The 23788-nt window shown below is 40.4% G+C and overlaps 1 long non-coding RNA gene across 2 annotated transcripts in view; it reads left to right on the top strand.

The window, feature by feature from the left end:
* Positions 1 to 2003: 2003 nt before the first annotated feature.
* LOC132536755 (uncharacterized) overlaps positions 2004 to 23788 on the top strand; it is a 187362-nt gene continuing 165577 nt past the window's right edge. For both annotated transcript variants that reach the window (XR_009548269.1, XR_009548270.1), the window contains exon 1: positions 2004 to 2104. This is a non-coding gene — a long non-coding RNA (uncharacterized LOC132536755). The remainder of the gene's footprint in view (positions 2105 to 23788) is intronic.

The raw sequence follows: 23788 nt of genomic DNA, 5'->3' as shown, positions 1-23788 counted from the left end.
GGTTCAAGCCCCGGCTCCCTACCTGCAGAGGAGTCACTTCATAGGCAGTGAAGCAGGCCTTCAGGTGTCTCTCTTTCTCTCCCCCTCTCTGTCTTCCCCTCCTCTCTCCATTTCTCTCTGTCCTATCCAACAACAATAACTACAACAATAAAACAACAAGGGCAACAAAAGGGAATAAATATTTTTTACAACAATAAAAACAACAACAAATAAAATAGAAAAAATGGGCAGCCAACTGCAGCCAACAGATGTAGTATACACAGAGAACAAGGGAAGGAATTCACAAATTATCAGGACATATATATGCTCACAGTTGGGGAGTGTGTTGGTTTGATGAAACTTTGAAACTTTGCCCGATTGCTTCAGTAGGCAGATCTATCAGCCTGTCAGATTACTTGAGACTATTTGTAGTTAAGATCCAGTCAGGCAAGGTCACATGGATCCCCCCTGCATTCTGACAAAAGATTTAACTTTGGAATCTTGCTTGATGTATTTGACTCCAGGAAGGGTGGGGATGGGGGGCTCTTTCTCTCTAGCTGCTCCTGTTTCCCAACTAAGCCACCTCTGGCCTGGGGGATGGGTTTGGAGTGCAATGAGAGACTCACTGCTCAGCTCTCCTTTGTCCTTTTCAGCACCCTTTTGTCAATTCATTAATAGGTTATAATTTTCCACCATGGTTCCTCTTTGTCCCCTCCTCTCCTATTGGCCCGGAAACCCTGCTTCCATTTAGAGATGCCAAAACTTGAAGTCAACTTAGGTGCTGTCTTCCTGAAGCCATCTTGACTCTGTCCCCATCCTCATATTATGTCTTAATAACAATTGCTAAGGACCAGCTGGACAGCTCATCTGGATACTGTGTCTGTTTTATTTTGCATGCAACCCAGGTGCCAGCCCTGCTCCCACCACACAGGAGGAAACTACAGGGTGGTGGTGCCTTTCCCTCTCTTTCTCTGTCTCTGTTTGAGATAAAGTTGGTCTGGAGTGGCTAAACCCTAGCAATAACAAAAACAAACAAAAGTTACAATAGACAGGAGTCTAGGGTACTTATGACATAACAGACACATGCTTAGAGCCCCACAGGCTCTGCCCTCTCTAGCCTGCCTATCAGTCACCCTCATAAGAGACTGTGTTTTCTGACTGAGGACACAGACCCTGGAACAAGTTTGACAGCATAATATAATGCTTGAGGAGATGTGAGAGGGCTAAGAGTATAAGGGTTTGTACCACAGATCCATTACTTTTGAGCTCTGTAACACTGAGGACATCATTTAACATCTTTGAGTCTCAGTTTTTTCAGGTTTAGAAGGGTCCTAGTTATAATAAAATCTGCCTGGTAGGATTGTCAAAGCAGTCCAGTGTAATAACTCTGACCAGATCTAGCAAAGAGAAAATAGTTTGGGACTGCTAACTATATCAATTATCACTCATTATCAGGATGAAATTCTTTGATGTCCAGGGCAGAAGCCAGGAGAATTGACTACAAATAGGCATGGAGATAATTTCTAGAGGATTAGGAAATTCTTTGTCTTGACCTTGGTAGTGGTTACATGGTTGTATCCAATGTCAAATTCCAAATTGTACAGACAATATGGGTGTTTTATATTGTATAGCAATTATACTTCAATGAAGTTTATTTAAAAAAAAAAGTAATATAGAACCTTAGCATCTCTGACAAAACCCAGAATCCTCTTGCCTCCATCCCTTGACAACTCTGACCAACATCCAGCAGTTACTTTTTGACTTCTACTCAGCTCACCCCACAAATTAATTGCTCCCAGCTCCACAGTTCCTAGTGCATCATTACAGCTTGTTAACTCGGAGTCACTTAGACAAATATCTTTTCCTCCCATCCAATTTTGAATTAATTCAAAGAAAGACAGACTGGTCAAACATGGCCAAACAGAGTTGAGATTTATGACAAACATATAGTTATCCCAGAAGCCTCTGTTCTGGTAAGCATCTCTCCTCTGAAATGGCTCAACAGAAACTAGCCTTCTATCTGACTGCCCCAGCTGCTCCTGGCTTCTCTGACCATGGGTCCATTCCATGAACATTTTATAGGACACCTACTGTGTGCCAGACACTGGAGTCTGGGAAGACAGTGGTGAGTGTTAGGGGGAACTCCCTCCAGAGAGTTTGGTAAGGACCCAGACAAGTCCTTAGGATCAATTATATAGGATCAATTCTTTTGTGTCTGATTTCCTTCATTAAGTATCTTTCTTTGAGGATTCATGTTCTAAACCTTATCTTTCTTTAGGGATTCATGTTCTGTATTTTAACGTTCTGTATTTTAATTGTTTCATTAATGTGTAATTCCCCTTCCAGGCAGTTCAGTGCAATGGTGTGTTGATTGTGATTATTTATTTATTTATTTATATTGCCTCCAGGGTTTTGGCTGGGCTCAGTGCCTGCATTATGAATTCACTATTCCTGGTAGCCATTTTTTTTTTTTTTTTTTTTTTTGCTGTTTTCCCATTTTATTTGACAGGACAGAGAAAAATTGAGATGGAGAAGGAGAGAAGACTTGCCTCACTCTTTGTGAAGCATACCACCCTGAAGGTGGGGAGTAGGGGCTTGAACACAGGTTCTTTCCATGTGGTATTGTGTGTGTTTGATTGGGTGCACCACTGCCTGGCCTCTAATGGCACACTCTTTAATGTCCAGCTTAAATGGCCTCTTCTCTGAGATTCCTTCCCAACTTCCTCACACTAATGTCAGCTAGGTGCTGATAATAATTGTCATTTAGTAAGTATTTACCATGCTAAGTATTTGCTTTACAAAGATTATTCTCTTATCATAACACTAGCATGAGTCAGATATTATTAATGCTATTTCAAAGTAAAGTAAACTAAGGCTGAGAGAGTTGTAGCAACTGAGTTAACATCACACAGCTTTCTAGTCACAGAGCTGGAGTTTGAATCAGGACTGTGATCCCATAAGCTGTGCCCATGACTGCTCTCCTCCAGTGCCTCATAGGAGGACTATCGTTTTCATCAGTACCCTGACATCTGCTTCTTAAAGCACTGTAGTTCTGTTTCATAGCTGACTGCTTTTACTAGTTTTCCTCCCAGGGTTCTTAACTACCACTGACAGAATCCACTCTCATCATTTAAATAGTCTGTTTTCTTTTTCTTTTCTTTTTTATTGATGTATCATTTATCAAATAGAGATAGAAATGGAGAAGGAAAAGAGAGATAGATACCTTCAGCCCTGCTTCGCCACTTGTGAAGCTTCCCTCCCTGCAGTTGAGCTTATGAGCTCAACCAATTTCGACACCACTTGGCCCCAATAGTTTCTGTTTCCTTTGAGAACCAGAAACCCTTTATAGAAAAAGATTCTTTCCCCCTATGTCTTTATTTTTTTATTGAATAGAGATAGCAGAAACTGAGAGGAAAGAGGGGGTAAAGAGAGAGAGGCAGAGAGACACCTGCAACAATGCTTCACCACTTGCAAAGCTTTCCCCCTGAAGGTGGGGACTGGGGGCTCAAACCCAGGTCCTTGTGCATTGTAACATGTGCACTCAACCAGGTGAGCCACCACCCAGCCCCTAGGACAAGATTCTTTAGGTGTCTATGTCTTTAATCTCTCACTTCCGAACAGCAGTATCACAGGACCCAGTCTTTTCGGTTGAGTCTATGTCACATGCCTTTGGCATGAATGCAAAGGATTCTGGGAAAATGAGTCTCTAACTTCTGCCTTGGAAAGGCAGAAATTCTCCCCAAACATGGTAAAGGCATTCAAAAGGAATATGAGAGCCATAGTACATGGCAAGTAGAGTTACTCCTATACAGGGACAGGAAATATTTCTGTGTCAGGCATTGTGTCCTAACTAAGGCAGTTTCTATACAGTGAATAAAGGAACAGGGGATAGATGAATGACTAAAGGGGGTGGCTTTGATATAGGGGAGATCTCCTGGCATAGAGAAATCTGCTAGACATCATAAAGGAGGATTCAATTTGAGTTATTATGGAGAAATGGTTTCTTTGTTTCATACTTTATTCATCATGATGTTGAAGGCAACTCAACCTTGGGGGTTATTTCTGGGTCCTCAGACACAGGTCCTGAGGTCCCTTCTCTGAATGAGGCACAAATATGGACTGATATTTACGTGACTGGTGGAAGCTATTATCACAACTTCAACAATGTTTGAGGGCTCTTAGGAAGCATCATGCTAACCACAAGCTAAAAAACAGCCTGTGTATGCCAAATCTAGTGATAGGCAGTAAGGGGTGAAAGAAGGTAGAATTAACATTTTTGTTTTGTTTTGTTCTTTCTAACCCCATTGAATGATAGTTGCCACTGACACAGTCCCAGGGCAAGAATACAATCAAGAGTTTTTCTCTCAGCACCAGCTACCGAATTCTGGCCTGCTGGGTAGGATCGGAATTAACATTTATTGAACACATATCATTCTCTGAGCACTCTGTTTTACTGAGCACTGCTCAGTTCTGCCTTATGATGGTATAGGGGGTTGAATCTTAGACTGCTGGTGCCTAAGGTATGAAAGTCTTTTGTATAACCATCATGCTACCTATCCTGCCTTCTATGTTCTCTTTCTTAAGTCTTGCATTAACTGTGGTAAGAATCAATATTTCACATTTTGAGAAAAATGAATCTCAGAGACAGTCAGCTTACTTTCCTGTCCATTTGGCTACTGTGCCAAATTAGAATTAGAATTCTATCTCTACCACTAGATTTTTTTAAATTGAAATCTGGCTCTATCACATTCTGACAGTGTTTATAGTCTCATGTACCTATCTGAGCTTTGAAAACATTAATAATATTTACAATATATTTTATATTTCACTTATGACAGTGCATGGAAAGTGCTGAACATTGTGTTTAACACATAGTGAGTGCTCAATATGAATGTTTATTTGTTCCAGCACTACTTATTAAAATGACCATACTTTCTTTGTTTAACTGTATGGATTGTCTATTCTGTTCCACTTGTCTATAATATATATCTTCCCTTTCTCTACTAATACACCACCTTAATTACTATGTATTTTAAAATAGTCTTGAAACAAAGCAGATTTCTCTTTGTTCTCCTTTTAAAAGAAAGGAGTTGATTGTTCTAAATCCTTTGACTTTTCATATAGGTTTTATATTCAGTTGATCTACCTAAAAATGTGTCTGGTGGGGGTGGAAATAGGGCTGAGGTCTGGCAGTGGCACACCAAGTAATGTGCACATATTATATGCACGAGGACCCACGTCAATCCTCAGGTCCTCGCTTACATGGGAGAATCTTCATGTGTGGTGAAACAGTGCTGCAGGTGTCTCTCTTTCTCCCTCTTTATCTCTCTCTTCCCTCTCAATTACTCTCTATTCTAGCAAATAAAAAGAACACAATAAATAGCCACCAAGAGTGGTAGGTTTAGCTAGGCAGCTAAGCCCCATCAATAACCCAATGACAATAAACAATACTTAAAAATAAAAGAAAAAAGTGTCTGCTGGAATTTTGACTTTGCACTAAATCTATAGAACAAGTTGTAGAGAATTAACATCTGAACAATATGAATCTTCCAGCCCATGAAAACATTTATTTCTATTTATTTAGACCTCCTTTGATTTCTTTCATCAGTGTTTTATAGACTTTACCATTTATATTCTTCAAATATTTTATTAGATTCATTTAAATGTTATTTCTATGATGATGTTGTAAATAGTATTTCTGAAATTTCATATTCCATTTGTTCACTGCTTATAGGATTATGATTTACTTTTGCATTATTACTATTTTAACTCAGTTATTTCTAGGAGCCTTTTGTAGATTTTATAAGGTTTTCTACATAGATGATCATGTTATGTGTGAACAGGGCCATTTTCTAGTCTGTATGCTTTTGTTGACTAGTTAACTTGGTGACAGGTTTATCACTGGGACTCTGTGTCTGCATGATTTCTCTGCTCCTCATGAACTCTTTTTTTGTCTTTAATTTTTTAATTTCCTTTTGTTGCCCTTTATTGTTGTAGTCATTATTGTTGGTATTGTTTGATAGGACAGAGAGAAATGGAGAGAGGAGGGGAAGACAGAGAGGGGGAGAGAAAGACAGACACCTGTAGACCTGCTTCACCGCCTGTGAAGCTACTCCCCTGCAGGTGGGGAGCTGGGGGCTCGAACCCGGATCCTTACACCGGTCCTTGCGCTTTGCACCATGTATGTTTAACCTGCTGCAGTACCTTCCCACTTCCGTGAACTGTTATTTTTTTTTTGAGAGAGAGAGAGAGGAAGGGAGAGAGAGAGAAAGAGAGAGGAAGGACACACACAGAGAGAAACACAACCCAGCACTACTTGAGCACTCATTAAGCTTTCCAAGTGCAGGTGCACCCATATAACAGCCAGGAGATTTAACCCAGATCCTTGTGCATGGTAAGGTGTGTGTGTGTGTTATATTGGGTGAGCTGTCTCCTGACTTCTGATTTCATTTATTTTACTTGCCTTATTAGCTTTATCCACAATCCCACATGGTGTTTAATAAGATGATGAGAAAACAGAGCCCTGCCTGGTTGTCAGTATTAGGGAGAACCACTTTTTCATCATTGAGTTTATTAGTTGTAGGGTTTTTTGTAGATTTCCTTTATTTGTTTAAGAAATTTTTCTTCTATTCTTAGTTTGCTGAGTTTTTTTTTAAAAAAATCAATAATGAATGTGGAATTTTATTGAATGTCTTTTCTCTGTCAAGATTTGCTAATAAAATGAATCATATCAGTTGGTCTTTTTTCCCATTGATTTTGAATGATAAATCAATGGGAAAAAAGATCCTGGGATAAACTCCTCTGGTCATGATATTCTTCTTATATACTTTGTATTTTATGCATTGTTGAATTTTATTAGTATTTCGGGGGGGGGTTCCTTCAGTTATATAGTAACATCTCTGTGTAGTTTAGGTATTACAATAACATTGACTTCATAATTTGAGTTGAGAAATATTCCCTCCTCTTCTGTTATCTGGAGGATATTATTCAAAATTGATTTCTTTTTTTAAAGATTTGGGAGAATTTGCCAGCAAAGTCATTTGTGTCTTAAGCTTCCTTTTTTTTTTTTTTGATGGCAGGGTTAACAATACACTCAATTTTTTAATATATAGAATTGAGGTTTTTATATATTTTTGAGAGAGTTTTGGTATTTAATACCTTTCAAAGTAATTTATTGTTTTACCCAAACTGTTGAATTTATGAACATGGAGTTGATAATAATATTCCCTTATTATCATTTTAGTGTCTGTGGCTCTTGTAGTGACAGCCCCTTTTGCACTTCAGATATTTGTGATTATTTCTTTGTCTTTTTCTCTCTTTTTTTCTTGATCAGACTTGCTAGGGGGTTGTTAATTTCATTGATTTTCTTTTCATGGACAGATTTTTACCAGATATTTACAATATTTTTCTTTATAACTGTCAAATTTTGTTATATACAAGACTTCCTTCAATAAGTGAATAGAATAAACTGTGGTACATCCAGACAGTGGAATTATGATTCAGTGCTTAAGAGAGTGAACTGTCAACCCAAGAGAAAACATAGAGGAAACAAATGCATGTTACTAAATGAAAAAAGCCAATCTGAGAATGCTGTGTGCTGTCAAAAGCAAGACGATGGAGATAGTAAAAAGAATAGTGGTGGGCTAGCAAAATGGTTCATCTGGATAGTGCACCTGTTTTGCAAAGCTCACAACCCAGGTCAGAGCCCAGACCCCACTGCATTAGAGTGAGTCTCAGTGCTGTGCTTTCGTTCCCTTTTTCTGTGTCTTTCTCTTCCTGTCTGAAAAAGAGAGCCTGGAGCAACTTGGCAGGTGGAATAGTGGTTAAAGTGTTGTACTTAAAAGCATGAGGCCCTGATCCTCTGTACTACATAGGAGTGGGAAAAAAAAAACACACATGAAAAATCTCTGTACTTTCTACTTAATTTTGCTGTGAACTTAAAAACTGCTTTCAAAAGTAAAATCTACCATAAAGAAAAGAAAAGAAAAGGTAAAGTGACATTAAGATATATTCCCTGTAGGAGGGAGGAAAGAGATGGGAAAGGAAGTAGAAAAGTTGCCAATCTTCTGGAAAGTCCATTTTGTTGCTGCATCAGAGCTGCAGGGAAGTAAATGCCCATTTCACTAAATCTGTATTTGAATCAACAGCTTCTGATTTCATTACTTTTTTTTCCTTATTGTTTTTCTGTTTTCAGTTGTATAAATTTCCACCTTAATCATCACCATTTCCTTCATCTTACTTTGAATTAAATTTACTTTTTCCCCCCTCTTGTTTCTCCATATGAAAATATTTGTTCCCGAGTTTAAGTTTTTCTTACATCTAAATGTAAGCATCTGATGCTATTTATTGCAGTCTCTGCACTGCATTCCACATTCTTGATATTTTATTTTTGTTTTCATCCAGTCCAAACATTTCAGATTTTTTCTCCTTCAGGTTTACTCTTGAGACTCAGTGAGTTATTTAGAAATGTTTAGTTTAATTTTCAAATATTTGGTGATTTTCCCAAATGGCTTTCTCTTACTGGTTACTAGTATAATTTTATTATGATCTAAGGACATAATCTGTGACCAGATTATTATGTATTCTGGTGAATGTTCCAGGAACGCTGAGAGAAGCTCATTCTTCATTGTTGAAAGGAGTATTTCATAAGTGTTACAAATGTCTAGTTGGTTGATAGTGTTGTTTAGGTTTTTTTGTCTCCAGACTGGCTTTCCAGTTCAATCATATACTGAGAAAAGGGATCTCCAGCCTCCAGCTATGTTTGAGGGTTTACCTATTTCTCTTTTCTTTGTTACTTTTCCCCTCATGTACTGTCATCCTCTGTTGTTTGGAAGACACTTATTTAGAAATGGTATGACTTCTTGGAGAATGGACACTTACTCATATATCATTATGAAACTCTCCTCTTCATTCTTGGAAGTGGTCTTTGTACTAAAGTAAGGTTTTTCTCAAATTAACCTGATTTTAGCATTTTACCTCTGGTTGGCTTCTACATTCCTGATACGCCTGACATGCCCAACAAGGAGGCCCAGAAAGAAGCAAGGGAAAAGAATCTTTGTCTAAACCAGGTAGTTGATACATTTGTTTCTGGAGCTAGATGGAAATCTGCAGTGGGAGCCCTAGAGAACCCCAGGACTGCAGGTAGAGCAGGCATTAACTCAAGACCCTCTTTCCCCTGTGGTTAGGAGTCTGCAGTTAGATTTTTTGGGATGAGAAACAGGCATGGCTTTTGAGCTTACTCTGTTATAAACCTCCCTGCTGTGCAGTTTGCAAAGTGGTCTGTGAGGAGACAAGAGAAGCATTTTAAGAGCCCACAGGAGGCAAGCAAAGACCCACATAGTCATTACAAGCCAAAGACAAGCTTGGATGACCAAAAGGTAAATTCTGCATCTCTGCTTCTGGCCAACTCCTAATGATTGGTATTCTCATGACCTTTTTGAAAGGATGAAACATAACCAGGGTCTTCATCTATATTTGGCAGTCAAGAATAGTCTTTTGCAATTGAATAAAACTGGAGTTAAACTCAGGCTGGCTGCCTGGCACCTTGCTAACTGTCTACCTTCAGAACCTATGTGATTTTGATCCCACAGACTAATGGTGTGGGAGAGTGAGGAGAGTTTGGAAGTGGCAGGGTGGAGGAAACCCTTGTCTGCTCAAGTTCTGCTCTACCAGTGATTGTCTTAGCAGAGGGATTACAGGTCAGACAGGCCTGTCTTTAAATCTGCCTGCTGGCTATATTAGTTACTGTTCTCTGCCTCAGCTCTCCTATTTGTAAAATAAAAACAACACACATTTATGGTACAGTCATGAAGAAGGGGTGAGTTGATCCATGCCATTTATTTCTTTTATGTCCTTACTTCTCAGTGTGGCACACAGACAGGCAGCACTGATTTCTCCCCCCCTAGGGAAAGCTGTAGAAAAATGCAGGCTCCTGGCCCCTCACAACACCTGCAGTTTAACAAGACCACAGATGATCACAGTGCACGCTGGAGTTGGAAACAGACCACCTTTATACCATCTACCTCCCACTGTGCTGAACCCAACTATATTTGAGGGCACTCAATTTTCTGTGGGAACGTTCCTGTCCCCTGTTCTCAAAGAGCTTTCCCTCTGCCCATGTGAAACAGTTGTCAGAATACAGAGCATTTGGGGACAGCAGTTTTCTGTGCTCTAAGGAGCCCTAATTTCTATCTGGAGTGTTAAGGCTGAATTCTGTCCTTCCATCTGGACCTACCCAATGAAAGCCAATAAGTCACCATCACTCTATGCATCTATTAACCTTTATTAACATTTGTGAATACATGGCCTTTTGGCAGCTAAGGTACCAATTTTTTTTTGTTTTAATATATCAAAGAGTGCCTGCTATTTTAAGAAACCCCATGAAGCACAGTTCTGCAAAGCAAATAATTGCCAACTAATTCATCCATTTTACAAAGCTTGATGTTTTTGCATTTTATAATTTTGGAACAAAGTAGGTTGAACTGTTGGAAGCCTTAGTTCCTTTTTTATTAGTGATTTAATGATTTTGGAATAAAAGGGGTACAATTCCCACCACCAGAGTTCCTATATCTCCTTCCCTCCATTGGAAGTTTCCCTATTCTTTATCCTTCTGGGAGTGTGGGCCAAAGATCTTTATAGGGTACAGAAGGTAGAAGGTCTGGATTCTGCAATGGCTTCTCCACTGGATATGGGTGTTGGCAGGTCGATGATCCATGCTCCCAGCATGTTTCTATCTTTCCCTAGTGGGGCAGGGCTCAGGGGAGGAGGGGTTCCAGGACACAGTGGTGAGGTTGTCTTACCAGAAAAGTCAGGTTGGTGTCATGGTAGCATCTTTAACTTGTTGGAGAAGCCTTAGTTCTTAATGAACAATGTTGAGGGTTAAAAAAAAAATGGTGTGGATGAAATAGGTCTTATCCCAATTTCAATGGGGGCATTAACATCACTTTTGGAGCTTTCCACATATATTTTTTAGGTACATAATCTTAAGTGCATGACCTGATGATATTTATATCTGTGTAGATAAGCTGCAGAGCACTGTAACATCCTGAAGCACCTTTGTGTCCCTTCCCCGTTACAAACACCCCCTCAAAGGGAGTCAATCATATAGACTAATTTCCCCCCATTTTTGATTTTTATATAATAGAGTCATATAGTAGGTATTCATTCATAGTTAGCTGCAATCTTTATTTTAATAAAGAAGAATGGGAAAAAAACTAGAAAATTCAGATGAAACTACATTTTCTTCTTTTTCTGTGATCCTCAAAGATTGGTCTTCATCAAAACTCTTACCCCAGAATTTAGCATGTTGGGGTAGAGTGCAGGAATTTGAATTTCTGTGTCATTATTATTTTTTAAAGATATTTTTACAGAGTGGAATGAGAGAGAGAGAGAGAAAGAAAGAGAGAGAGCGAACAACATTGAAGCTTCCATCAGTGTGGTGGGGGGGGCTGGACTTGAATCTGGGTCTCATACACATAGCAAAGCAACACACTATCCAAGTGAGCTATTTTGCTAGCTGAGAATCTGCGTTTCAAATAAGTTCCCAAGTGATGCTGCTGGTCCAGAGGTTACACTTGGAAATCTCTCTTCCAGAGCTTTAGCGGATCTTTGGGCATGATTGTTCCAGGCTGGCTTTGAAAGAACATGCAATAATTTTCACCACTTTGCCATTCTGCCTGCTTGGGTTAAAAGGGAAGCTATTGGTACCACATTTATTTTTATTATTATTATTTTATTAAAATTTGATATTTATTTACAAAATTATAACATAATAGGAGGTATAATTCCATACAGTTCCCATCACCAGAGTTCTGTGTCCCATCCCCTTCATTGGAAACTGCAGTAGTTCTCCCAAATGATTGATACAGATTGATTCTATAACTATCTATATCTATGTATATATACCCCCTCCACTTTTTTAAAGGCTCTGCTTTCACTGACTTTCTAGTTCACACCTACACATATTACTACTTCCAAGTATTTTTCCTTCTTATGATTTATTATTTATTTATATAAGATTATAAGGGGTATACTTGTAATAGGGTGTAATTACATATAGTTCCCACCACCAGAGTTCTGTGTCCCACCCTCTCCATTGGAAACTTCCCTATTATTGATCCCTCTGGGTGTGTGGACCAAAATTCTTTATGGACGTAGAAGGTGGAAGTTCTGGCTTCTGTAATTGCTTCTTTACTGGACATGGTCATTGGCAGGTTGATCCAAACAGCCTGGGGAGCCTGTTTCTGTCTTTCCCTAGTGGGATAGAGCTCTGGAGAAGTGTGGTTCCAGGAAGCATTGGTGAGGTCATCTGCCTAGGAAGTCAGGGTAGAATCATAGTAGTGTCTGGAACTTAGTGGCTGAAATGCAGTAAGATAGAAAAAAAAGGACAAAATGTTTAACGAACAGGAAACATACAGTAGGAATAGAGCAGATGAAAGTAGGAAAATCTAGAAAGTCTATTTTGGGGATGTTCCTAGGAGCCTATGTCTTAATAGTCTTTGCTTAAGCTCGATAGTTAACATGTGGGAGGGCCAGAAATATTGTTTGGGAAGATGGTTTTAGAGTTGAGACTAGAACTGGGAAGCAAGATTAGGGCAGAGAGTTGCTCACAAACTTGAAGAAGATATATAAATACAATTAACTGTTTACCACAATGATCTAACCTGGGACCCATATCTGTTTATATTTAACATAGGAGTTTGTACAGTTTCTGAGTCCCTGTCAGACAGCTCCAAGTCCATAGTCACAGCTGGGAACATTCTAGGGTGCACTCATTTCAGAGCTAGTCTTCCTTCGGAGAGTGGCGCAATCCCTACACTGCTCTTTCATAGTGATGGTAGCTAGAGGGAACTAGCAGAAGTTTAGGCCTGTATTATCTATGGGGGAATCCAAGGATTCCCTGTCTAGGACTCCAGGCGAGGGGTGGCTTGATAGTGGCCAAAGAGACCATCATTAAGTGAGCTAGTCTCTTGCCCTTACACAACTTTTGCGGTCACTTCTTAAGCTGACAATTTAGACTGTCTCCTGTTGTTTTCGATGGGTTATGTTGTTTTCGCTGGGCTGGCTTCACGGGCGGGTAACAGACGACCAGGGATTCATGGTTGAGTTGTAGGCAGTATCTCTTTATTCATGCAGGACGCAGCACAATCTAAGCTGAGCTAAACTAAAGTACAGTACTCTAAAACTCACAATGCTGTCTTTATATATACTTCCCAAGTAGGGTGGAAACAGGATGTGACATAGAGAGGGTGGAGAGAAAAGTGACTGGTGAAAATCAGAGTGTGACATGGAGGGGGCAGATTAGGCGAGAATCCTATCACTGAACCACAAATGCCCTGGAGGGAGGGTGGAACTTGTTAACAGTGGTTATGTAAATAAAATAGTGTTAAGCAGGGGGGATTTAAACCAAATGAAACAGAAGGGGTCTCATGCATACCAACAGTCTCCCAGTTGTTAAAGTGCTGAGTGTCCTTTGCTATGTCTAAAACAATATTAGGTTTATGGGGTCTGGCTTTAAGTTAGGTAGGAAATAAACCCAGGATTCTAGTGGGGTCTCAGTTAGCTTCAAGTTTTTCTGCATTTACTTATTTGATAATTCTAACGAAGGTTTTCATAGGGGTAATAATTGTTCTTTACTAGATATATAGTTCTTGCCAGTGTAACTCTTAGCCAGTTGTATAGTGTTTCTTTTGAAGCTTATCAATAATATTGATGCTTGCTTTTTCAGAAGAGATTACAAAAATAGAAGAGTATTTCTTCTCTCTTTCCTTTTGTATAGTTAACTGAGTAGATAGAGTGATTGAGTGGTGTGGGGAAGTGAAGTAGGGCGTAGGAGAAGAGGTGTTTAGGCCTAAGTAATAAATAGATGATTAGAGAATTTATGGTGCCTTCTTTGGACCATTCTACTAGAATGCCAAGCTTATTAGGTCTAAAGCCAATCTCAGAAGGCTACTAAGTACTTTCACTTTGAGGTCTATAATTGCCCCTTCTTGTGGATACATGTATACACATACCTAGTTCCCTAGGCCCTAGCCTATAGCTAGTATCTTTAACTATGTTAGAAAACATACCATCTGAAATGGAACTAGGTAGTCCTATGTGTTAGAAGAGATCTCACCAGATTAGAGATATTGGGAGGTTGATATCTCAGGCTTGGCATCTCTGGCGACAATCCGCAGTAACAAGTCAGTAGCAGCATAACATGGTATGGCGACACTGGTAGCATTGATTTAGTTGTCATCAACAGAGGTAGTATAACTGGGTAAGGTATCATAGAGAAAAAACATCAAGAAACATGAGCACAGGTTCCAGAAGTAGGGGAAATACAGAGTTTTTTTTTAAAACCAGAACACTGTTCAGTTCTGGTTTATGGTGGTGTGGGGAATTGAACCTGGAACCTGGAACTTGGGAGCCTCAGGCATGAGAGTCTCTTAGTATAACCATTATGCTATCTACCCTCCACAGGAATACAGATCTTAACAAGAATGGGAAGAGTTCCTTGTAGTCTTAGAAAGAGTTTGAAATAGCAATAGTTAGTTATTATTATAACCAAGTTAGTTGGGAGCTAGCTTTTCTTTGAAAATCCAATGGTTAGGATTTACCGTAATATACTTGACCTCACTATGCTTTATGACTTTAAAGGATGTCTACTAATGACAGCATCTTAGGTACTGACAGGGTCAAATGGTTTTGATCTATCTGGCCTAAAGTTGCAGGTAACTTGGGTATTTAAGACGTATATATGCAAATCTATTTTTAGAACTGCTAAAAGCATTTAAGCCTGTGTCAGAATTTGATTATCTTACAAACCTGAAACATTAAATTATTTTCTTTCTTTTTTTAGTATTTATTTATTTATTTGTTCCCTTTTGTTGCCCTAGTTGTTTTATTGTTGTAGTCATTGTTGGATAGGACAGAGAGAAATGGAGACAGGAGGGGAAGATAGAGAGGGGGAGAGAAAGACACCTGCAGACCTGCTTCACTGCTTGTGGAGCGACTCCCCTGCAGGTGGGGAGCCGGGGGCTTGGACCAGGATCCAACATTGGTTTTTGCACTTTGCTCCACGTGCGCTTAAACCGCTGTGTTACCCGCCCCCCAACTCCTGAGACAATAAATGCTTAGGCTAAAGAAAACATGTATACTTAGAGCTATGATCTAGACAGAGGGCTGGAAGTATGAAATCTGTTTTTCACCCCTGAGGCTGCAATGCTTCTGTGGATGTCTCAGTTGTAGTTGGTGAGGTTTGTTAAGATTGACAATTGTAGATACTTGTTGTTTTTTTGGGAGAGTCCAGACTGTCTGCCCTTACTCCATGGCCACACCTCTCAGAACCTCCTCTCTCCTTTTTTTCCTCTTCTCTGTTGGATAAGCGAAACTATGCCTGGCTTCCTCTGGTGTTTTCCAAGTTTGCTTCTCTTTCAGTGGTGCTATAAAAACAAAATTCCTGGTGATTAATGCTTCAGGTCCTGGTGGAATGGGGGCTGGTATCCACATTTCTTAGCAATTTTGGTGCCCTGATTTCTTTGACTGTCTTGATGAAAACATTTCTGTTTTCAGTGTATTTTTAATGAGACAAAACAGCTTGTTTCTACAGATAGCACTACAGAGGCAACAGAAAATGAAAAAAGAGAGGTTTTTAAACCCCTAAATGTGCTTCCTTATTAAACCATCTCCCTAAGCCACGAGCTCCTGGCACACCTCGGATTCCCAGTGAGGTCAGTGATCCTGTCTCTTCTAAGCAATGCAAAATGTTTGGTTTGCTCCTTTGTTTCACTTTCTGAGCCTAAGAAGAATGGGCAGGATGGGGACCCCAAGCAGACCTGGCTGGAGGCTGTGTCTTGGGGTCACTGGAAGCTCGCAGAGATGCCTGGAATTAGTAAAAGAAGATGAAAAACCCAGAGTGCTGACTTTGAAGGGAGACTTTCCCTTCTGACATTTTGAACAAAAATAATTTCTGTATCTAAAGATTGATTTTTTTTTTTTACATGTCTTTTGGCTCCCAGTGTCCTGTCCATCTTCCAGAGTTGGCACTTGTTCCCATAACTTAGGAGACCTTCTTCTTCCCTGTATCTAGAACTAAAGAGTTTCCTCTTAAGTTAATGGCTTCTCATCCTGACAGACTCCATGGTTTCCTTTATTGCAGATTTTTGTAGTGACTCTTTTGTCATCAAGAAATAGTTAACAGATAGCACAACAGATGACTTGAACTGGGTCCATTCCGTTACCATGGAGTCGGAAAAGGAGGCATATACTTTTAAATAAGTGTGTGTTTCCTAAGTGTAAAGCATAGAAGAAATAAAATGAAATGAATTTCTAGTAAAAGTATTATATATATTCAGCAAACAATTGCTCCTGGATAACTTCTAGAAGATAAAAGGTATTTATAGTAAGCCTTCAGTCCCCACCTGCAGGGGAGAAGTTGCATGAGCAGTGGAGCAGTGCTTCAGATGTCTTTCTTTCCCTCTACCTCTCCTTTATTTATTTATTTTGTTTTTGTTTTTTTACTATTTATTTATTCCCTTTTGTTGTCCTTGTTGTTTTATTGTTGTAGTTATTGTTGTTGTTATTATTGATGTCATCGTTGTCCAATAGGACAGAGAGAAATGGAGAGAGGAGGGGAAGACAGAGGGAGGCAGAGAAAGATAGACATCTGCAAACCTGCTTCACCACTTGTGAAGCGACTCCCCTGCAGGTGGGGAACTGGAGGCTCGAACTGGGATCCTTCCGCCAGTCCTTGCGCTTTACACCACCTGCACTTAACCCTCTGCTCTACCTCCTGACTCCCTAGTTTTTGTTTTTTAACCAGAGCACTGTTCAGCTCCGGCTTATGATGGTGCAGGGGATTGAATCTGAGACTTTGGAGCCAGCCTCAGGCATGAGAGTCTCTTTGCATAACCATTATGCTCTCTACCCCCACCCTTTACCTCTCCTTTTCTCCCTTTGTCTCTCACCATAAAAAAAATAAAATAAAAAAGGCCACTTGGAGTAGTGAAGTAGTCATACAGACACTGAACATCGGATAACCCTGGTGACAAAAAATAAAGTAATAAAAAAGAAGTACTTAGTGCTTAGACCCCTGTAACTAGAATTTAGAAAGCCAGGAAACCACAGCTACAGATGTAGTTGCTTCCTCTGTATCACAGCTTCCACTCAAGTAACATGAAGGGCATGTCTGTAGGTGATGTAATTTTCCAAAATCATGAGTAACTCTTTGTTACAAGTTGAAAACAAAGAGAGATGAAGTCTTCCCTTAGTTTATTTTTGATTGATTGTTACATTCTTGGAAAATCAAGAATATGTCAAAGTCATTTGCCAAATTTGTCACTGCCAGAAATTCTTCTGTCAACAGGCGTTAGATTTTTACTAGGAGTTGATTTTTTTTAATTGCTACTTCACCAATTTCTATTAGAATCCTTTAAATTAGTGATGTAACGATGGCTTGAAAGAGGATAGAATTACAGTGACATAGTTTCACACTACACTCAGCACCAATGTTCTAGACCCATTCCCATACCCCTCCTTGTCCAGTGATAACCAACTTAATTCTCACAAAGTCTTAAAGAGATTTTAGTCACTCTTTTTTGTCTGTTTTGTTTGTGTTTGTTTGCTAGTTCATGAGTTTCAAGTCCCTGTATCTAAGAGTTAATTTTAATCACATAGTTCTCCTATGTGAATGACAGGCAGAACACTATAAAGTTGTAGAGGATTTGGTACAATTCTTTTTGTGAGGCTGTTGTAGGGCATCTAGCCTTCCTGCCAACCCTCCTCCTTTGTAACTGATAGAAGCCAGGCATCACTGTGCCAATCAGTTCCTCTGGTGGAAAACCCCTCCAGATTTCCAAGATGCTCATTTAGGATGCATGTGGCAATGGGAGAGAAGTAAGAATTCACTGTCATGGCTATTGTAGTCATCAAAGTGAGATGACCAAAGTGAGCTGGGGTGATAACCCTGGAGTCAGAGAAGTGGAGGGATTCTGGAAACACCATCCGGAAGTCTTGGCTCAGGTGTGAGAGATAGATGCCAAGGAAAACTTCCAGATTTCTTCCTACAGTAACTAGGCAGCCTCATTAGTTGTTATGAAAAAGACCGAAAAGAAATAAATAAATTCACATGGGACATAGGATGTTTAGGATGCATGTGTAAGATCAAAGTGGGCAATGCCTAATGTATACCTGATTTGTGGGTGTGGGCTTAGAAACTAGGCAGAGTCATAGAGACCCATTTTGAAGTGCTGGAGGTGGATGCGGTCTTGTAGAAAGAGAGTACAGAGCTCTGGGAGAAGGCAAGGCCTGGGTCCCAGTGAACCTTGAGTTTGGGCAAGAGTAGAGCTCACAGATCTTCTACCTGCCATTTGTATAAGTAAGATTTTACCACCATATGGGTGTTAAAACACTCTGATGCAGTTCTGTGACAGATTCCTCTCTGCCCTGACAAGACACCAGTACATTCTTCCTGAAGATGATAAGGAGTCAATGCATATTGCTGAAAGGAACTTACCTATCACGTTTTACACTTTCATATCGTATTTGAAAACAAGACAGGGTCAATCTGTGATGCTATTTGTTCCCCAACCCTAATGACATACAGAAATCCTGAATAAGCTAACTCACTAGAATTAAGCTGGTGGCATTCCAAATAGAGATGCTGATTGAGATGTAGTGGGGTGTCAGTGAGCACTGACTGGCCCAGAAGTACTACATTATATCTGTTTTGGTACATACCTCACCAAGAGGAAATGCTTCTCATTTTATTTTCATGAGCCTGCAACATGATGAGGTCTCAAAAAGGAAGAGAAACCAGAAGTTCAGGCCACCCAGTTAATAGGCGGGACTATGAGATTCTATAACTGTAAATCAGTCAACTAACATCAGGCTGGCATTCCATGAAATCAATCAATGCCACACTTCACACAACAAAACACTCTCATGTCTGTGGCATAGGAGTACATATTTCTTCTTGCTTAGAAGTCTGTGGGTTACCTGACCAAAACTGGCCTCTTTGAGACTTGGCCTTAAGTCACATTATTTTTAGATCAGTGGCTATTTAGAGCACGAATTTCCTGGAGTGAAGACAAAAGGACAGGGGCATAAGTCAAGTGAACTTTCTTTGTTGTCATATGCGCTCAAGTCCCATTCATTCATCAAACAAGTCATATGGTTCAACCCAAGGTAGAAAGGTAAGGGAGCACCTTCTGCCTTAAGTATGTACAACAGTGAAGTCATGTGGGCAGAGGTAGGCTTGGGAGCCATAATGTAATATACCAGGAAGGACTTACAAGTCCATGCCCACAGGAACTAAGTTAGTGAATACAAACACAAAACTAACCAGAAACAAATAAGATCTTGGGTAGTACTGATATAGGGATATTTTGAGTGAATAAATATGTAGGTATATTTATCACATCTTCACACTTGTCTGATCTAGTGTATCTTTTCTAAAATTATCTGGGCCCTGATCGTACATTTCCCCAATTCTAATAGTGACATGGATACAGAAAAAGACTTCTTGGTGGGCCTGGGAGACAGCTCATCAGGCAGAGCACCTCCTTTCTAGGCTTGAGGCCCCGGGTCTGACCCCCATCGGTGCTTGAGAGCAACCAAGACAAAATGATTGCAATACTATAGACTGACAGAGCAGTGCTTTGGTATCTCTCATTCTTCTCTCTGTCTGTCTGTCTGTCTGTCTCTCTCTCTCTCAAAACATAAACATTGGGATAGGTGATGACTCAGTAGTATGATACAGACACAAGATCCTAGATTTATTCCCTGATAACATATTTTTAAAAGACTTCATTGGTGGGCAAAATAACTCACCTGGGTAATGTGCTGGCTTTACCATGCCTGTGACCCAAAATTTTTTTGTATTTATTTAAAACAGGAGACATTAACAAAACTATAGGATAAGAGGGGTACAACTTCACACAGTTCCTACCACCAGATCTCCATATCCCATCCTCTCCCCTGATAGCTTTCCTATTCTTTATCCCTCTGGGAGTATGGACCCAAGGTCATTATGGGATGCAGAAGGTGGAAGGTCTGTCTTCTGTAATTGCTTCCCCGCTGAACATGAGCATTGACTGGTCGATTCATACTCCCAGCCTGTCTCTCTCTTTACCTAGTAGGGTGGGGCTCTGGGGAAGCAGAACTCCAGGACACATTGGAGGGGTTGTCTGTCCAGGGAAGTCTGGTTGGCATCATGCTGGCATCTGGAAGTGACCCAGGTTTTGATCCCAGCCCTTACTACACTGGAGAAAGCTTTGGTGTTGTAGTATCCTTTCTTCTCTCTATCTCTGACTTTCTATTTCTCTCTCTCTCTCTTCTGAAAAAACAGTGGCCTGAATCAGTGAATCTCCAGTGACAATAAGAAAAAAAGACTTCTCTCTCTGAGAATACTAAGGATGTAGGAGATGGGCAGCTTGAGGAAGAGAGTTCAGAATAGCAAGGACTGTAACAAAGTGGAGACCATCTGCCTTGTCTAAAGGATGCTGTTGCCACTAGCCTCCAGCCCATTGATGTCAGATGAGAATGAGGCTTCACCTGGCTTAATCTCTGAAAGTCAAGGGAAACTGAGAATTCTTTTTTGTATGTGCATTTCCAAATTTAAAACGTTAAGCAAACAAAGTCCATGAACACTTAAGAAATGGACTACAGAACCCTACCAACTTGTAACTTCTGGCTTTACAGTGTGGATTTATGTGGTGGGTGACAACAGAACAGGACTTTATTTTGTAATTCTCCTTTTGCCCCAAGTGACCAGCAGGAGATCATTGGTTTCTGGACACATTTTTGAGTCAGTTTCCTTTAGGAGAGAGGTCAAAGAATTAAAAGATGCTATTTAGAACTCTTTCTTTCTGATTCTCCTGTTCCTCTGAAACCTCCATTCTGTTTAAACTGCAAGGCATAGTGATTCCTAATGACTGTATTTATAAAATAAATTACATACAATTAGCTTGGCGTTTCAGGAACCTGACTTATTTTCCTTGAGAATAGGCATTGAAAGGTACATTTTAGAGGACAAAAGAGACTTTGGGCAGAACTGTGATATGACGGTTCTTAGATGTCAATTTGGTCAAGTCTAGGTTGTTTCCTGGGCACTTTGCTTTAACTTGAACCTACATTGCCCTGAGAACATTGCAGTGTCTTTTAGGAGGTTAGTGGTGGAGTGGTTGCACTTCCGGAGTCAGCTGTCAGGGTATATAGTGTGCAGAGGCTCTCTGTACCCATGGCACAGCTGAAGGGCAGTGTGGATTTGAAGACCTAAGAGGCGGAGTTGCAAGTAAAAAGCTGCTACCTTGTGATAGGATGTCCAGGTGACCTTGGAGCCCCTAGGCTTCCTCCAGATCTGCCAGTTCCCTAGAGAAACATGAATAGAGCATCTGGTGGTTTGGCCTCCAGTTTATCTCTGGAAAGTAAGCCTGGCCCAGGTGAGATCTTTCTCCTCAAGCTCTAAATCTCAGGGCTTCCTAGTTTTCCATGCAAGGTGGAGCCCACAAAACCTTCACCTAGGGCAGTGGTACATCCCATTGAACACACACATTACCCTTATCCTGAATGAAGACCAAGGCTCAATCTCCCAGTCCCCACCTGCACAGGGGAAGATTCATGAGCGGTGGAGCAGTGCTGCATGTGTCACTTCCTCTCTATCCCCCCTTCCTCTCTCAACTTCTCTCGAAATAAATAAATAAATAAATAAATAAATAAATAAATAAATAAATATTCTTTAAAAACCCTTCACCCAGGCAAGAGGACTAGAGCCAGAAAGAACCTTCCCCTCACCCCCTAAAATGAGTATGCTCAGGGCTGTAAATCAGACACCATCTGCACTCACGATGTATCTCACCTCTCCCCACACTGGGCCCTGCAATTCAGCACTCAGGCTAACTTGCTTGTCTGTCAACCTTCTGTGACCTTCCAGCCTTCCAAGACTCTGCATGGTTGTGTCCCCTTGCTCCTTTTGCCTATTTGGCAAGACTCACACATGACAATCTGATTGGGGCACTTCTCCTGGTGCCTATCCCCTGGGGAATCCAGAAGCTCTTCCTCTAACCTCATCTATCACACGATGCTGCAACTGCTTGCTGAGCCCAAACAGTGCTGACTCAAACTAAGTGTGTTTGTTTTCAGTTCTCCCTCCTGTGATATTACAGGTGCACATCGTTTGGGGTTGGTAAGCCCTGCCTGGAGGAGGGAGAAGGGCACCCCCTATCCCAGTGCTCCACCATTCCTGGGCTCAGGAGTATCTTCATCTACACAGACACACTTACAGACTAGAATTCCAGCCAGTGGGAAGAGGAGGGGGAGAGGAGATCACACCCCCTTTAGAGGCACCCTGGATACTGCACTCATTTATTCTTTCATTGACCAATGTAAAGGTATTGAGTATTTTTTACATGCTAGAAAGTTCTCTTACAGTAATATATGTTACTATATATGAAACACTTGAAATACTGCATATATATGCACACATATACCAGATAGTATGAAATTACAAGAAACTTATTATATTTATTTATTTAATATCTGTTTATTTATTTATGATAGGAGGAAGAGGAGAGAGGAGAGAGAGAGAGAGAGAGAGAGAGAGGGAATCATCTGGCATATGTGACACCAAGTTTTGAAGTCAAGACCTTAAGCTTGAAGTGTAACACTTGATTCACTATGTAACCTCCCAGGCCATAAGAAAGTTTATTTCTTCTGGAACTTCCAGTGCAAGAAAGGTGCTTGGATTCAGAGGGAATTTGTATTTACCAATTAAATGGATCTTTACCAGAAAGTAATTCAATGGATCTTTACCAGAAAGTAATTGGTAGCCCTGTGTGCAGCCTCCTTCCTGCAGGTGGCGCGCCTGAGCTCATGCTCTGGCAACCTGTGATGTGAAGTTAAAGGGGAACAGTAAGGCAGCTTGGAAGGGCCCTGCCTCAGACTCTGAGATATGAGGAATCTGCTCCCCTTCAGGGCCCTGCCTCAGGCTCTGAGATATCAGGAATCTGCTCCCCTTGGAGTCTTCTTGGCAGCCAGTGCTGCCTTTTCTGTCTCATCTGGAGCCTAGATCATTTTTGGACACCGTGTCTTTTATCTTCAGTGATAGAAAATCTATTTCCCCTGAAGTCTCATTTCATTCATTTTTCAGGAGCAGAGGCCCATTTCTCCTCACTTATATTTAAGTCATTCTTGTCACTTCTTTTTTATTTCCTCATTTAAAATAGTAGCTGGTTCCGAATTTAATTTCTCTTTTTGCTCTCGAGTTTGACAGTGTGCCGTCTGGCTGTATTGCAGATCTCTTCTAGGCTGGGTGTCCTCACACCCCAAGGTCCAGGCCCAGGCCCCTTGCACCACCCCCTCAGCCAAGAAGCGATGCCTACCTCGTGACACTTCAATGAAATAATGTGTACAAGCCAGGCTTCCTGATCCAACAAATAAGGATGCAGTGCACCTTTATACAATGTTTTTGACTTTTTTAAAAGTTATGAGTATGATCCAAACAGTGTGTGAATATATTCACACTAAAACATAAACATTATGAATTTTATAAAACTTAAAACTTGACTAAGCACCCAATAGTCTAGAACCTAGCAATTCTAACATAAGGGCTATACAGAGGGTTTGGCTCATAGTTAGGGTTCTGATATTGACAATGAGAAAGGGGAGGAGGGGGAGAATTTTTTTTTTGATAGGACAGAGAGAAATTGAGAGAGGACAGAGAAGATAGAGAGGGAGAAAAATAAACACCTACAGACCTGCTTCATTGCTTGTGAAGCAGCCCCCTACTCTATTTATATAGAGTATCTTATTGTTGATAAGAGCAGAGAGA

This window comes from Erinaceus europaeus, chromosome 1, assembly GCF_950295315.1.
Source record: "Erinaceus europaeus chromosome 1, mEriEur2.1, whole genome shotgun sequence".
Lineage (NCBI taxonomy): Eukaryota > Metazoa > Chordata > Mammalia > Eulipotyphla > Erinaceidae > Erinaceus > Erinaceus europaeus.
This window is presented reverse-complemented; position numbering and strand designations above follow the sequence as displayed.